Source organism: Amblyomma mixtum, chromosome 4, assembly GCF_055824585.1.
Source record: "Amblyomma mixtum isolate Tamu chromosome 4, ASM5582458v1, whole genome shotgun sequence".
Lineage (NCBI taxonomy): Eukaryota > Metazoa > Arthropoda > Arachnida > Ixodida > Ixodidae > Amblyomma > Amblyomma mixtum.
Genome location: NC_143015.1, coordinates 22,433,566 through 22,448,744, shown reverse-complemented (window position 1 = coordinate 22,448,744; position 15,179 = coordinate 22,433,566). Strand labels below are relative to the sequence as shown.

Below are 15,179 nucleotides of genomic sequence, written 5' to 3'. Positions count from 1 at the left end.
AATGTACACTTCGGTGTCTCAGTCACTATCGTCTGAAGAAGATTACGACGAAGAAGAGCGTCTTTTCCGAGAAGACGGGCCAGCAAAACACGCGTCGCCTCCGCCGGATGCCATTTTTAAAACCCAGGTTGCCATACGAAAAAAAAAACGTTTATGCGGTAGAAGAAAACGAAATTAACAGGTCACTGCTGCCATCTGTAGAGCAAAATGTCATCTAAGCCACACACGAGCACTGCTCGTCCGAAACGAGGAAGAGAAGACCGTATTCAGAGTGGACGAGCTACAGTCGTCCAAAACGGTTTGGGGACGGCTTGGCAAGGACGAGCACAGCTCGTCCAAAACGGTTAAGGGGTTAATTTCACGTCAAACTTGTTATTCTTGTTATTTTTGATATGCTTCTTTTATGTTCACATGCCTCTGTATGACTGCTTCACACCGCTGTCCCCCCCCCCCCCCCCCCCCCCCCCCCCTCTTATGTAATGTCCCAGAGGGGATCTATAAGGGTGCAACAAGTGATGATGGTGATGAGTCAGCAGTATGCCCACACATGGGAGTGTAGCATTGCACTGAGGAAATGTGGCAGCCTCTGTGCCAGCTCTTCAACAGATGAGCAGAGCAGTATATCAAGTTTATTCAGGGTGTGCGAAAAACAGAGAGGCCATGTGACTGAACAGTTCCATGTGATGGGTATTTGGTTCCTCACAGATGGGTCACAGACAGAGGGAGCATGGTGTGATATTGTCACAAGCCACGTAGTTGGGCACACAACAACTGTTCCAGACTGCCGAGCGGTCACCAGCGAGAAGGCCAAGCACTTCTTCTTCCTCCACTTCTGAGCGGTATCATTGCTCCGCCCTCTGCAGCATCGACTCAATGCGGCCCGCTTTCACTGAGGGGAAAAGGGGTTAGACACGCAAATTTATCACGACACAGCGGCACTCAGCATCAAGTACAATCAGCAGGACGGTCGTGGTACGGCTTCATACGAACGACGTGCACAACATCCGGATGCGGTGGTCTGCGCGATGGGTGGCCTGGGGTTGCCAGTGAAACTTCGTACGTCACGTCGCTAATGCGGTGAAGAACACGGTAAGGTCCAAAGTATTGGTGCAGTAAAGCAGCTCCACAGTCAGCAATGATAACCACAGGAGCGCCATGACGCAGCACAATGTTGTGTACAAAAAATGTAGCTACTTCGACAGCAGTTCCATTTGCAAGCGCCGTTGTCTCGGCATACCGCGTCGAATAAACCGTCGCAACAGCAATCCAACGTTTTCCAGTGGATGACTTTGGGAAAGGGCCGAGTAGGTCCATTCCCACTTGTTGGAAAGGCGTCTTCGGAGGCGCTATGGGGTGAAGAAATCCGATGGGTTTGAAGGGAGGAGACTTATGGCGCTGGCAGTGGCGACAGGTTTTGAGGTATGTCCGCACTGATGGAAGTAACCTTGGTCAGTAGTACCTCTGCTGAATCCTTGCTGAGGTACAACTGACCCCCAGGTGGCCAGCAGATGGTTTGTCGTGGCAAGTGCTCAAGATATCGGGTTGCCACTGTGACGGGACTGCGAGCAGAAATGTTGCGGTGTTGCTCTCAAAGAAGAAAAGAACCTGGCATCACGTAGTCTGTCGAGTGCATCATCAATCCTGGGGAGCGGGTAGACATCCTTTTTGGTCACATTGTTCAGTTTATGGTAATCGACACAAAATCTCAAGGTGGTGTCTTTCTTTTTCACGAGGACCACCGGTGATGCCCATGGGCTTGTTGACGGTTGAATGACATTGGCGGCGAGCATTTCGTTCACTTGCCTTTTAATGGCTTCGCGTTCTGTCGAGGAAACTCGGTATGGGCGCTGGCATACGGGTGGTGTAGTCTCGTCGGTGATGATGCGATGCTTTGCGACAGGCGTACGACCGACCCTGGAGCTTGTGGCAAAACAACCCGCGAAGTCGGTTATAAGCGCCGAGAGGAGAGCCTTCTGCTCAGGTGCCAAATCCGGAGTGATTCTGACGGACGGAAGGGCAGGGCATAGTGGGGCCTGGTCTTGAGGGCTTGTCTCCAGGGCGCACACTTGTGGCACCACGGCAAAGTCGTGCAGGAAGGCGACAGCCGTGCCCTTGGCGAGGTGCTGCAACTCGTTGGCAAAATTTGTAAGCAGCACAGTGGCACAGCCGTCTTGTAGTTGGACGAGTCCGCGAGGGACGGCCACACCCTTCTCGAGCAGCAGGGGTACATGGCTATCAGCGACACCTTCGCAGTCGTGGAATAAATCATTCCTCATGAGAACTAGCACGCTGGACCAGGGTGGCACCATTACGTTGTCGTCAACAAGTCGCAGAGCAGTGAAGCGTGAATCGTCTGTGTCGGTGTGCGCCATGGCCCGTTTTGTTGAAAATGTGACCCGTGCTTCGTGCAGGTCATTGACAGCACTGTTCGTCTGGAGAAAGTCGAAACCGAGGATCAAGTCCCTCGAACACTCACGGAGGACTACAAATTTGCCGACGTGCACAAAACCACGGATATCGACTCGAGCTGTAGGTGACCCCCAGCAGTGCGAATGCTAGGCCCCAACCACCCCATCAATACTTTCTTCAGTTCTAGGGCAAGGGCAAGGCACATGACAGAATAATCAGCACCAGTATCCAGCAAAGCGGTCACGTCAACTCCATTAATTTTAACGCACAAATCGGAGGTAGCGCTTCGGATGCTCTCGCTACTCGCTCCCAGAGAAACATCGTCACGTGTTAGTGGCGCAGGAGGATCTTCACAAGTCCCAGCATCAGTGACCTTGCCTCCAGAGGCAGCTGGAATCAGTTTTCCCGGCATGGATTGGGAGAATGGCATCCGGAGTAGCCTGTGGCTTGACGGGGGCTTGCAGAACGGTAGCACCTCGGCGACTGGGAGCGAGCCTCGCGGTGGTCTGACGTGATGTGCTTTTGGCGCGATGACAGATGATACGCTATCTCATGCGGTCATTCCCCGTTCTGTGGGCACGGGTCGTCCGGCGCGAAACCACGCAGCAGTACGGGCACGCCCTGTAGAGATGACCCCCCTCGCCACAGGGATAGCAGAGGGGCCGATGATCTGGGGCACACCAGACTTCACTCTTTCGCAGTCGCTAGTAGGTTTGTGGAGCGTGGCCACGAGGGGAGCTCGGCTGGAGTGGCGGCAGTGACGTCATACCCAGAGTAGGATGGACGCCTGGCATCATGCTGGCAAGGAACCTCAGACATTTGGTGCTCTTGTGCTGCACTTTGTCCCGGACGACTTCACCCAGTGTATGGTGTATCGGACGGCTTCCGGAAGGCCTGCAGTTCCTCTTTGACGGCAGATCGGACCAGCTCGCGTAGAAAGGTCGCGTGAACACTGGGAGGCATAGAGATCGGATCAGGCCCAAAGGTGTTGACGTCACGATTGTACTGGTGGGCTCGCTGTTCCAGCGTCTTCTCCATAGTGGCCGCCTCGGTGAGGAACTCTGCCACAGTGCTCGGTGGGCTGCACACAAGTCCGGCGAAGAGCTCTTGCTTGACACCCCGCATGAGATGGCGAAGCTTCTTCTCCTCCGTCATGTTGGGATCTGCACATTTAAAAAGGCGGTGCATGTCCTCGTAGTACATGCGTACACTCTCTTTGTGGCTCTGGTTGCACGAGTGTAATGCAGCTTCTGCTTGCTCTCGACGGTCTGCATTCGGGAAAGTGGCTATGAGATTGCGGCAGAAGGCTTTCCAGGACGTAAACGAAGCTTCATGGTTTTCGAACCATGCCCGAGCCGACTCCTCAAGCGCGAAATAAGCATTGTGGAGCTTACGGTCGTCACTCCAGCCGTTGTAACAGGCAACACGTTCGAAGATCTCCAGCCAATCCTCGGCACCCTCGAACACGTCGCCATGAAACGCCGGGATATGTGCCGGGAGCCTGGTCTCAGTTGCCATGGCAGCTGGTGCCTCCGAAGACCGAGGTTGCGTCGTCCTGGTGGCAGCCGGAAGGAGTCCGAATTCAGGGGACGCTCCACGGAGCTGGTGAACTGGGGTGAGACCCGTATTGGTCGGTAGCCTACGTGGGTCTGGAAGCGTACCCCGCACCTCCACCAGATTTGTCACGGATATTACAAGCCACACAGTTAGGCACACAAGAACTGTTCCAGACTGCCGAGCGGTCACAAGCGAGAAGGCCAAGCACTTCTTCCTCCACTTCTGAGCGGTATCAGCTGAGCTGATACATCTGTATCTGAGCTGAGCTGTATCTGCCCTTGGCCACAATCTGCTGGCGCGGTATCTCAGCCAACATTCAGGTTCCCAGATACGGCTTTACTATCTCTACCCTGTGTTTGTGTTCTAGTCGTAGATGTACATTCAAGCACCTACCCATATGGCTGAACACGTGAGGGGCTTCTTTCAGGAGGGGCTTCAGGACCTCTCAAGCTGTCTATACAGCTTTTTGCCTGGCTGTCCTTGCAACACCCAGTTGCGGAAATAAACCTTCAACATGTGACACAACGGTTTTGACGATTGGTGTGGCCAGCATTTGTGCGAGCCTCCGGTGATCTTGCCAAATTTGCAAGCCCGATGATGAGTCTATAGACCTTATGCGAAATGCACTGCCATCTAGCGGTCGCCGCGCGCGATCCGCCATGTTGGAGGATAGCCGCCGGATTCACAGCACGTACTGGTGCACGCTCGTCGCGCGCGCTCGAGTTTCACCGTCCTCAGTATGCCCACATATTGGTTAGTGCCTTGCTGTACGCAGCAGGGTCACAAAGACGCCCAGGGAGAAAAGGAAAGAGGGCTTGATTAGAGCGCATTTCTATTTTTGGACTGCGATTCCCGACATCCGCGGCACAAATGTTGCAGAGCCGTCGCTACATGTCGAGACATCGCGCAAGACATTTCGTTATCGCCATGTAGCAAATGAAATTAGAAATAAGCTTTGTAGGCACGAAGAAAATATCACACAAATGCTTTTTTTTCTCCTGCGATTGCCCGTGAAGTGCTGCGATTATCGGCCTCGCAAGAGAGTAATCGTGATCAGCTGTTCAGTGGTACGGGTCGCGCTTTGTGGGAACCGTCGCTCCTAGCGTTATCCGCCGCAGCGGTTACACGCGTTAGTTTTTAGTGCGAATATTTTTTCCGACGGGAACACTAGCAAGGGTCAAGTGCCCGTGACACGGAACGTTTGCGCTCTGCAAGTCAGTCAATCGTTTCTGTTAGGCCAGGGAAAGGTGCCTATTTTGTGGAGCGACGGCTTGTATGCATGTAGCGATTTTACTTAACCGGCCGGTTTCCACGAAGCCGTGTGTTGTGTAAAAAAAAAAGGACCGTAAGGGAAGCCGCTCAAGAGGTACCATATAGTTCCAACTAGTAGCGGGAATGCACAACACGTGTACAATCCTCCAAAAATCTCAGTGCACAACTGCTTGCTCGTCATGGTAAAACCGTAGACACTGCTGCATTCACGGGCTGCCTGTTTTTAACGGCGATGGACCAAGAATGGTAAACACTTGTGTGGTGGGGTCGTGCGGGGACCTAGGGGTATATGTACCCGGTAATAATAATAAAGCGTTTCCTTTTTTTGTCTAGGGCACTAGGGCAAACAAACAAATCCTGTATGAACTTTTCAAGGAAAATGGAAAGCGTCGGATGTTGAGAGGCCACTTTTTTCGATACTACCAGCATGTGAGGTTTACTATCGTTTGCTTGCGGCGCCGACGCAACACACAGAAAATGTTACCACAACAGCAATTCAAGCGGCACGCCCGTTCGCAAAAAAGTATCGAAGCAAATAAAAACTCTCAAACTAGACTGAAATGCGCACATTTTTAGCCGTAAACGAAAATTACACTTGCTTCGTACATTTCTTGGTGTTCAGCGTCGGTAAACTGACGTAGGACTCCGTGAAAAACTTGTAGCTCCGTACCCTATGGCGTTCGGAAAGTGTTTTGGACGCGTAGTGTCTGCGAAGTCACTTGGAAACTTGGGCAGCAGAAACAGGTCGACTGACCATTCAGTCATGTTTACAGGCTCAAGTGACAGGAAATAAGATTTTCGAGCCAGCACAGCAGTAAGGAAGCTAACGCGGGGCACGCCTAAATCCATAGAGCAGAGGCGGAACGAGCTTCAGTCATCCTCCAACATGGCAGATTTCCACTGGTTCTTCTTTTCTCCGATAGATGGCAGCAATTTTGCATAAGGTCTATTGGGAGCAGAAAATAAAACGTTGCTGATGCCTATTTTCGTGAGTGAAAAGCCGTGGAGGTGTGGAACCACTGTTGGGAGGTTGGCATTTTTTCTGCTGGGGAAATCAAGAGGGAAGAGGGTCTTTGATTTTGAAACCTAGCTTCATTCATTTACCCTAAGGGCCCTTTCGGCCATTACATAGGGGGGGAATACAACTGTTGAAGATTGGTTATATATGCACATAAGCAAAAACGCACTTATAAGGTAACCATAGAATATATAAAAGGAAAAAAAAAAAATGGTGGAGGAATGTAACTAATTTGGAACCTGTGTATTTATGCAATAGATATACAGATTTGAATGATTACACAAGGTTATAACAGAATTAGTCCTGTACATGAAGGGGGAAAAAAACGAGATGAGTAGTCTAAAACAATCAATAACAACAAAGCAATCAAGACAGCCTAACATTAGATACCTTTTAAAGCCTTGAGGAAAGATGCATGATTAAATATGGAGGTGACATCTGCAGGCAGTCTGTTCCATTGTGAGGTGCCAAGTAAAAGAGGTGAATATTTGAACAAATTTTGCATTTGTTGGTGCAAAAACCCCCCATCTCAGGTGGCGTCCTCTAGTAGTGTGTGCAACATTACCGTATTCACTCGCATAATAGGCGCGCTTTTTTCCCAGAAAATCCAGCTCAAAGTTAGGGGTGCGCCTATTACGCCGGGTAAAATTTCCGCAAATTTTTTGACTCTCAAAATTGAACATACCGTATAAACGCACCCGTTTACGGGCCGCATCCTGTTTTCCCGAAGGAAATAATCTTAAAAAAATATCCGTGTAAGGGCTGCATCCAAACTTTCCACAATCCTCGCAGGAATAGCCTTTGAAATGCACGCACTGTGGCCTCGCGATCGGCTCCGGCTGCGAGCAACGCGCGCTTGGTCGCGGAGGCCACACACACGCACAGGAGCTTCCAGGTGCCGCCCAAGGTCAAGCTTATCATCATCAACTTTTTCGTCCGCCGCGAGCTTTCGCTATACATATCAACATCAGCATCACCAGCTCCAGTCTCTTTATGGCTGTCAAAGGGCCGGTTCCTGTTGTAGCGTGTTCATCGTAGTTGTGGCTTTCTTGCGCTGTCGCCGAGCGTTGCTATTTTAGCGCGACGGACAAGCGCTTTAATAGCTACACGGCTGGGAGTTAAATCTCGAACACGGCAAGCGTCCGGCAGGCCGAAAATTCGATGTGGACGAGAAATGCGGCAGTTGCGACTGCGGCATGCCTAAATTTCCGTATGCGACTCCTATCACCGCGGTTTTCGGAGTCCTGAGTCGGGAAGGTTTCCGGCTGATGAAGCTTTCCAAACAGACGTTTAAAGTGAGCATCCCTGAAAACTGTTTGCGGCTGTTCCACGCAATGTCGTTGTACGTGTTGTGGGTCCGCAGCAGCTGTGACAGCAGCAGCACTAGTGAGGACTAGTAGTAAGTTAAGCAAAAACTTTGCTAAAATAAAGATTGTGGGGGTGGGGAGGTGTCGGCTTGCAATCGTGCAACTACAGTACTGATCACAGTGCCAAGTTCGGGGTGCATCTATTATGCGCGGAAATAAAAAATCCGATTTTTCGCCACCGAACTGGGGGTGCGCCTATTGTGCGAGTAAATACGGTATATGGCAGCACACTGTGTGTTCTCTGGATGGAAATCCAGGGAAGACACCGCTCTTGTACTATTGTAAACCACAAGGAAAAGCGTACTAAATCATTTCTCGGAGGCATGGTAACACAGTTGGCCCTCCGCAACTTCACCTAGTTTCTCTTGCATAATATCCCTAATTTGGTTGCAAAAAATCAATTTTTTTTATTTCCACTCATAATAGGCACACCCTAAACTTGGCACTCTTACCAATAGTATGTCTACACAATTGCAAGCCTCCCCCATCTTTATTGTAACAAAGTTTTTGCTAATACTAGTCCTCACTAGTGAGTCACAGCTGCAGCGGACACACAGTATGTGGAACACTCAGTTTTCAGGGATCTCTCTGGAAAGCTTCATGTGCACCCTTCCTGACTTAGGCTCACGGAAACCTCGGGGGTCACACGCAACAAGTTAGGCATGCCGCACTTCTCAGCCACATCAGATTTCCAGCCTGCCGCACCCCTGGCGTGTTCAAGAGCAAACTCCCAGCCATGTAGCTATCAAGGTGCTTGCCTGTCATGCTAAAATAGCGACGGCAGCACACGAAAGCCACAACTGCAGTGACCACAAGTCCCGGGCCTTTGACAGCCACAAAAAGCTGGAGCTTGTGATGCCGATATGAACGGTGAAAGTCTACAGCAGCTGTATCTTACTGATACTCACCTGTGGGGCAGAAAGATGGAGGCCAACAAAGAGGGCTCAGCTTAAGTTAAGGACAACGCAGCGAGCTATGGAAAGGAAAATGATAGAGATCGGAAGAGGGCGGAGTGGGTGAGAGAACAAACGCGCGTTAATGACATCCTAGTTGAAATCAAGAGGAAGAAGTGGGCTTGGGCAGGGCACGTAATGCAAAGGCAAGATAACCGCTGGTCCCTAAGGGTAATTTTTATTTATTTATTTTTATTTATTGAATACTGCGGACATGCTGTATGTCCAAGCAGGAGAGGAAAATACATACAGGAGGGAAAAGCAAAACAGGTGCGATAGTAACGAACGATATAAATACAACAAAACAAGCAACGCAAAAGTACAGTTGAGAACGCGGTTACAGCACAGCTACTAAACCAGCAGTGAAAATCAAGAATGATTACAAAACAACGGAGAGTTCTCCGGTAGAGCATTCCATTGAGAAACTGTTCTCGGAAAAAAAGAAAACTTGTAGGCATCTGTGCGTGCAAAAATAGGTTTCAGGCTAAGGGCATGCTTATGGCGCGAGGCTCGTGTGGAATCATTAACGATGTAATTTTCAGGTCGGATACCAAGTCGAGAAAAGTATAATGAATGAAGGAAGTTGAGACGGGCTTTCTTCCTTCTATCTGCCAGTGGTTCTAAGTCTGCGAGTTTCAACATGGCGGAAGGAAAGTCTAGGCGCCTGTAACGGTTGTAAATGAATCGTGCCGCAAGACGTTTCATTCTTTCTAGTTTTTGGATGTCATCTACCGTGTAGGGGTCCCATACAATGCAGGCATATTCGAGACTGGGCCTTAGAATAGATTTATATGCTTTCAGTCTTAGGGCACTAGGGCAACCGCTCATCCGAAGCTTCAGAAATCGCGGAAAATTGGGCGTGTTGGTACATGACTTGAATAAATAAATAGCGGCGCAAGGAGACAAGGACAAGAAGAGCGCCGTCCAGCGCCGTCCTTGTTGTCTCTTCTTGTCCTTGTCTCCTTGCGCTGCTATTTATTTATTCAGAAATCCTAGCTTTTTGCGGGTGGAGGAGCATATATTTTCGATGTGTTTCGTCCATGGAGTGGATTCCAAGAGAAGGCAAGCGTAGCAGGGGGTGGCAGAAAGTTAGGTGGGCGAATGAGATTAAGAAATTTGTAGGGATATGGTGGCTGCAGCTGGCAAAGGACAGGGTTAATTGGAGAGATTATGGCAGATGCCTTTGCCCTGCAGTGGGCGTAGTCAGGCTGATGATGAGGATGAGTTTATTAGGAGCAGAAAATAAAATGTTGCTGATTGGCTATTTTTGTTGGTGAAAAGCCATGGAGATGTGGAACCACTGTTGAGAGCTTGTCATTTTTTGTGCTGGAGAAATCAAGAGGGAAGCCTTGCTGTTTAATCGTGAGAGCTAGCTTCCACACTGTGCATCCTCTTTCTGCAGAGAGTGAAGGAGAGGGTCAGCAGAAACCCATGCTGTGTTGTTGTGTCACAACTGCAGCAGTGCAAGTGGGCTGGGGCAGGCTACGTTTAGTTGAGAGCTCGCAGCGAAGGAAAAAGTTGGTGATGATGAGCCACGGCCTGGGTGCCATCCACCTGGAAGTGTGGCCTCCGCAGTCAAGCGCACGTTGCTCGCATCCGGAGCAGATTGCGGAGGCCACGGCACATGCATTTCGAAGGAAGGCTATTCCCATCGTGGAAGGTTTGGGTGCGGCCCTTACACGGGTCTTTATTATTTTTAAGGCGAAAGCCTTTAATGGCTCATACTGTTATCTGACCGTTAACAAAGCGTGTCACAGGTGTTTAGCTCGGAAACTAAAAAAGATAAAAGGAAGCCAGTGGTTGCTTCACATAGAGGAGGTAAAAACAAACCTAGAAGCCAAGTTTGATGACTGTAGAGTAATTAGTTAATTAGTTGTAGGCAAAAATGGTGAAATTGCGTCGAAATAGCGCGGGCATTGATATTAGTGCACTGCACGGGCTCGTGCCAGCCCGAAAGCCCCGGGCCTGGGCCGGGCCCGGGCCTGAAGTTGCGGGCCTGGGCCGGGCTCGGGCTTAAAGCTGCGGACCCGAGCCGGGCTTCGGTCCGTACAGAAACGACTGGTGTCCATATTCATTCACCCAACTGCGACACTGGAGCAGCGACACGGATGAGCTATGGGTTATAGTATGCGCCGAGAAAAAAAGATAAGCTTTATACATTGACTTGTTTATTTCCTTATTTCCAAGCCGCGGTGGCTTAGTGGTCAAGACGCTTGATTACGGAGCCGGGGAACCAGGGTTTTCACCTAGCCTCGGCGGCACCATTTCTGTTTAGGCGGCAAGCATGACAGCCATGTACTTTGCAGTATCATTGCTCGTTGAAGAAACCCAGGTGGTCGAAATGATCCGGAGTCCTCTTTTTCGGTGGCTCTCACAGCCTGACTCCCCTTGGGCCCTTAAGTCTCAAAAACATAGATTTTATTTTAGAGCTACATTTCTCTCATGTGAGAAAATTCACAAACTAAAGTGCGTTTGGTTTTCTTTTTTGATCAGCTGACCGGAACGTCTCGTAAATGAACTATTCACAAAAGCTCGCGAGAGTTTGTACATCTCATCTCATAACCACATCTATCCCTCCTCGCTTCTTCAGCCTTGTTGTCATGACAAGTGTTTTGCCCTGTAAGTTATCACATGGTTCGCGCGTTATCTTCTGCTCCAAAATTAAGAGTAAAATTCAACCGATATTAATTGGCCATTGACCGTTCGTCATCCCAAAACATGCCTATACACTATTAGAAATGCATTAGGGAAGGACATATTAGTTTAGGACGCTTATAGTCTTCAAAACACACACCGTGAAATACTCAAGCCTTTTAGATTTTCGTTTCTGCCGAAAGGCGACCAGTTGGGCTATGAGTTCAACCTGTGAGTTCGCATTCACTAAATAAATGTCATCCCACAGCTTGCTAGGCAGCTTTAATGTTTATACTTCGCGGGCGCCAAAATATAACTGATAAAATCATAGGGGAATGCAAAGTAGTCTATTACGCCAATGCCGCCCTTTTTATTTGGCTCTCGGAACTTCCGACTTTATTGCACCTACATGAGATCACTGTCCAAAAAAAGGGCCTGGCGAGCACTACTCTTAATCTCTTCCTTCTGGGTTAAAAAGAACCAACTTTCTGCAAGCCAAACTATGGTTTTAGAACCTTTGGCGGCCAGTTTCTTACCGGTCTAGCAGCAGAATACTTGCTCAGAGTGAGCAGTGTATCTCAAGCTTTACTATGAAGCGGGCCAGGCCGGGCCCGGGTTGGGCTTCACTCCGGGATTCACGGGCCGGGCCGGGCTCGCCAGAGCGATAATTTAGTGTGTTGCAGAAGAACTTGCTTTGGGGCTTGTTGGTTCATGATTGAAGTTCAGAATGGCGCAAAAGACACAACACAGGAAAAATAGGGGATGACACAAAGAGCGCGCTCTTTGTGTCATCCCCTATTTTTCCTGTGTTGTGTCTTTTGCGCCATTCTGAACTTAGAACTTCGATAATTTAGCGGGCCTGGGCCGGGCCCGGGCTTGAAGCTGCGGGCCTGGGCCGGGCTCGGGTCTCGGGCTCGGGCCGGGCTTCGGCCTCAGATTGAGGTCCGTGCAGTGCTCTAATTGATATAGCCACGGGAATGGTGTGGCGTCACATCCACTGGAAGTCGTCACGGCATAGTGAAAATTGTCGCAGATTGGTCGGAAAACGTCGTTTTTGTGTCAGATTAGATGGAAAAATGTGTAATTAAACGTTAATTAACACTTAAGATCCCTGAAAGATGTATAATTGGGTATTGAAATAGCCACGGGAATGGTGTGGCGTCACATCCACTGGAAGTCGTCACGGCATAGTGAAAATTGTCGTAGATTGGTCGGAAAAACGTCGTTGTTGTGTCAGATTAGATGGAAAAATGTGTAATTAAACATTAATTAACACTTAAGATCCCTGAAAGATGTATAATTGGGTATTGAAATAGCCACGGGAATGGTGTGGCGTCACATCCACTGGAAGTCGTCACGGCATAGTGAAAATTGTCGCAGATTGGTCGGAAAAACGTCGTTTTTGTGTCAGATTAGATGGGAAAATGTGTAATTAAACGTTAATTAACACTTAAGATCCCTGAAAGATGTATAATTGGGTATTGAAATAGCCACGGGAATGGTGTGGCGTCACATCCACTGGAAGTCGCCACGGCATAGTGAAAATTGTCGTAGATTGGTCGGAAAAACGTCGTTTTTGTGTCAGATTAGATGGAAAAATGTGTAATTAAACGTTAACACTTAAGATCCCTGAAAGATGTATAATTGGGTATTGAAATAGCCACGGGAATGGTGTGGCGTCACATCCACTGGAAGTCGTCACGGCATAGTGAAAATTGTCGCAGATTGGTCGGAAAAACGTCGTTTTTGTGTCAGATTAGATGGAAAAACGTGTAATTAAACGTTAATTAACACTTAAGATCACTGAAAGATGTATAATTGGGTATTTAAATAGCCACGGGAATGGTGTGGCGTCACATCCACTGGAAGTCGTCACGGCATAGTGAAAATTGTCGCAGATTGGTCGGAAAAACATCGTTTTTGTGTCAGATCAAATGGGAAAATGTGTAATTAAACGTTAATTAACACTTAAGATCCCTTAAAGATGTATAATTGGGTATTGATATAGCCACGGGAATGGTGTGGCGTCACATCCACTGGAAGTCGTCACGGCATAGTGAAAATTGTCACAGATTGGTCGGAAAAACGTCTTTTTTGTGTCAGATTAGATGGAAAAATGTGTAATTAAACGTTAATTAACACTTAAGATCCCTGAAAGATGTATAATTGGGTATTGAAATAGCCACGGGAATGGTGTGGCGTCACATCCACTGGGAGTCGTCACGGCATAGTGAAAATTGTCGCAGATTGGTTGGAAAAACGTCGTTTTTGTGTCAGATTAGATGGGAAAGCGTGTAATTAAATGTTAATTAACACTTAAGATCCCTGAAAGATGTATAATTGGGTATTGAAATAGCCACGGGAATGGTGTGGCGTCACATCCACTGGAAGTCGTCACGGCATAGTGAAAATTGTTGCAGATTGGTCGGAAAAACGTTTTTGTGTCAGATTAAATGGAAAAATGTGTAATTAAACGTTAATTAGCACTTAAGATCCCTTAAAGATGTATAATTGTGTATTGAAATAGCCACGGGAATGGTGTGGCGTCACATCCACTGGAAGTCGTCACGGCATAGTGAAAATTGTCGCAGATTGGTCGGAAAAACGTCGTTTTTGTGTCAGATTAGATGGAAAAATGTGTAATTAAACGTTAATTAACACTTAAGATCCCTGAAAGATGTATAATTGGGTATTGATATAGCCACGGGAATGGTGTGGCGTCACATCCATTGGAAGTCGTCACGGCATAGTGAAAATTGTCGCAGATTGGTCGGAAAAACGTCGTTTTTGTGTCAGATTAGATGGAAAAATGTGTAATTAAACGTTAATTAACACTTAAGATCCCTGAAAGATGTATAATTGGGTATTGATATAGCCACGGGAATGGTGTGGCGTCTCATCCACTGGAAGTCGTCACGGCATTGTGAAAATTGTCACAGATTGGTCGGAAAAACGTCGTTTTTGTGTCAGATTAGATGGAAAAATGTGTAATTAAACGTTAATTAACACTTAAGATCCCTTAAAGATGTATAATTGGGTATTGAAATAGCCACGGGAGTGGTGTGGCGTCACATCCACTGGAAGTCGTCACGGCATAGTGAAAATTGTCACAGATTGGTTGGAAAAACGTCGTTTTTGTGTCAGACTAGATGGGAAAACGTGTAATTAAACGTTAATTAACACTCAAGATCCCCGAAAGATGTATAATTGGGTATTGAAATAGCCACGGGAATGGTGTGGCATCACATCCACTGGAAGTCGTCACGGCATAGTGAAAATTGTCGCAGATTGGTCGGAAAACGTCGTTTTTGTGTTAGATTAGATGGAAAAATGTGTAATTAAACGTTAATTAACACTTAAGATCCCTGAAAGATGTATAATTGGGTATTGAAATAGCCACGGGAATGGTGTGGCGTCACATCCACTGGAAGTCGTCATGGCATAGTGAAAATTGTCGCAGATTGGTCGGAAAAACGTCGGGTTTGTGTCAGATTAGAAGGAAAAATGTGTAATTAAACGTTAATTAACACTTAAGATCCCTGAAAGATGTATAATTGGGTATTGAAATAGCCACGGGAATGGTGTAGCGTCACATCCACTGGAAGTCGTTTCAATATACTGTAGCGCAGCAAAAGACGAGGACACAAGAGACGAGAAACGAACAGCACGAGCGCTAACTTCCAACAAATTTTATTCTCCTGAGGCATCACATTTATACGCCAGAAAACAGTAATCACATGTGCGAACAGTATCAATTCCTTAGAAACCCGAGCTTTTTATCTGAGAGGAGAATGGAAGGTGTGCTTACACACGCGCATCCTGACCTATTTATCTTTTCGGCTTCAATGATTTCGCGCGTTACCCTTTCTCTGCTTTTTCCTATTACCCGACATGTATCAAAGAAAGGCTTACAGGTTTTTGAGTTGCATGCGAGAATGTGGTCAACGAGCGATCCGCCTTGCCCGTTTC

At 47.9% G+C, this 15,179-nt stretch overlaps 1 protein-coding gene across 4 annotated transcripts in view; it reads left to right on the top strand.

The window, feature by feature from the left end:
• Nucleotides 1-15,179, top strand: part of nudE (Nuclear distribution protein nudE) — an 87,195-nt gene that overhangs the window by 40,205 nt on the left and 31,811 nt on the right. The gene's annotated exons all lie outside the window — the stretch shown is intronic.